This window comes from Ceratotherium simum, chromosome 30 (genome assembly GCF_057802395.1).
Source record: "Ceratotherium simum simum isolate JZ-2026a chromosome 30, ASM5780239v1, whole genome shotgun sequence".
Lineage (NCBI taxonomy): Eukaryota > Metazoa > Chordata > Mammalia > Perissodactyla > Rhinocerotidae > Ceratotherium > Ceratotherium simum.
Window position 1 is genome coordinate 3,320,512 of NC_141929.1, and position 2,452 is coordinate 3,322,963.

Sequence of the window (2,452 nt, forward strand, 5' to 3'; positions counted from 1 at the left end):
GTGAATCTGCTCAGTGTCCAGGCTGCTTTGATCTAGAGCCACCTCCAAACCAGCATGTGCTTCCTCACCCCAAAGGCTGGGGAGGGAGGGCCGAGGAGTGCGGAGATGAAATGCTTTCACCCGGAAGAGACAGCGTCACTTCTACTCCCATCTCCTGGCCATCGCAGGTCGTGTGGCCACACTTAACGTCAAGGCAGGTCTGGCCTTTGGTTGGCAGTCATGACACCCACCTGCAAGGCCCTGCTGACGTCAAGGAGCGTAGAGGCCTGGGTTCAAATCCTGGCTCTGCCACTTGTTGGTTTTGTGCCCTGGGTGAGCTGTGACCTCTGCATGCCTCATGTCCTTGGAGGAGGGCTCCCGTGGGACTGAATGAGTTAATTTCTTTAGTGCGTGCTCAAGAAACATGAGGGGTAAGAATTCTTACTGAGATGGCGAAGGCAAAACAAGGGGACTTGTTGACTCGTGGGAAGGGCAGGTGGGAGCTGGCCTAGAGGTACCCAGAGCTGGAGGTGCCACCCCATCAGTCTCTCCCTCCCATTTCTGCTTTGGGGATTGGTTTACTCTCAGGATGGCTGTCCCCACAAGGCTCAATGTGTGACTGCAGCCTTGTTACCACAGAGGACTCTCTTCCCCCCCAGACCCACATGGAGATATCCCAGGGAATACATGATAGCTCCATCATGTGCCCGTCACTCCACCAATCACAATGGCCAGGGGGTGGGGTCCTGTGTTGGCAACCCTGCCAGCTGTGGGGAGGGCCCATTCCACAAAGGAAGGGTGGTAGGTTGGAAGAAGGGGGAGAAGAGGTGCCTGGCCCATGAGACGACCCCAGAGTCAGTAGATTGCTCAGCTAATGGGCCCCCCTATCATTGGCGGCTCTCTTGGACCTTCCATCTTGTTGGAAGGGCCCTGAGTAAGGGTGGGGCTATCCCTGGTCATCTCCTCCCCTCACAGCCTCACAGCTGTAGATTCAGATTACAGCCTGCCCTTGCAAGCTGTGAAGGGGAGGGCTGGAGCCCAGCCCAGGCATCCACGAGGATCTGGGAGATTCTACAGGATCTGAGACCACGTGAGGCCCTGACTTGGTGCTGTGGCCCTTCATCCCAGACCCACCCAGCCAGGCCTTGGGTCAAGGCTGGGGCTGACGGAGCATCTCTCGGAATCCGTGCTGTCAGGCCCACGCCCGGCACCTGCTGAGCCCAGGAGGAGAGGAGGCAGGGTGCAGTCCCGCCTGCCTGCCGACGCCCGGCCCGTGGTGCGGGTCAGACCTCAGCACTGGGAGGGGAGCAGGGCTGCTGAGCGAGGTCCGGGCAGACTCTGAGCCCCCTGCTGCCAAGCTGCATTCCAGGACGTGGGAGATGTTCTCTTCAGCAGGAGAAGTGGCAAGAGGAGTCTCCGGTGGAAACAGGAGTCGGGACCTAGGGCTGTCCTGGAATAGCAAGGCCTGGGGACCCCCCGGCTCCCAGAGAGGGGTGTTGAGAAGGTGGCCTTTTGGGAGTACTTGTAGCGTTGAATTCATTCAAAGCCACTTCTGGATCTGCCAGCACCAGCCGCGGGACCGCGAGCAAACTACATCGTCACTCTGAAACTCCATTTTCCCGTCTGTAAAATGGAACCACAACACTGACTGTTGAAAGTTGCTGTGAAGCACAAAATGGAGTGTGTGTGCTGACAAAGGTTTTGTCAGGATCCTTTTGGATGCACGGTGCAATGGCTTGGCTCCCTCTGCCCTCTCCTGTTTCCTCAGGGCTGTGGAAAGTACTCTGCGGAAAGGACTGTGGACCCACTTCTCAGTTTGGTGGACAGTTCCCATGTACGCCAGTTGCGTTCCTTCTCGGGACCCTGCACAGCTCCTCGTTCTGCTTCAGGGATTTCTCCAAAGCTGCAGCCTGGGAGGGTGGGGGGAGGAAATCCCCAGGAGGTGTCCCTCCACCTGGGACGGGGTGGGAGTCAGTCCCTACCACCTGTCTTTCGGAGGAAAACTCAGGTAACTCAGAAAGTTCCTCAGAAGCTCCCAGGGGGCTTGCGTCCAGCCATCCACAGAGATAATCAGTGACTGGGTCATGGGAGGAGCCCAACACATGTTTGCTGAATTGAGCAGTTTGGTGACGTGTTAATTTCTGTGGTCATTTTCTATCTATGGCGAGTGATCCAGGTCTCCTATTGTTGATAATCATACAAGCTTCCTTTTAAGATACACTTATTTCAGTTTAAAAAGCCAGGGGTGAAAGAAGCCAGACACAAAGGGCCACACCATGTCTGATCCGGTTTATGTGCAATGTCCAGAACAGCAGACCCAGAGAGGAGAGCAGACTGGTGGTGGCTGGGGCTGGGAAAGAGGAGCAGGGGCCGCTACTGATGGGTGCAAGGTTTCCTTTCGGGGGGGCGAAAAAGCCCAGGAACCACATAGGGTTGCTGGCTGCACGGCATCACCGATATACTTGAGGCCCCT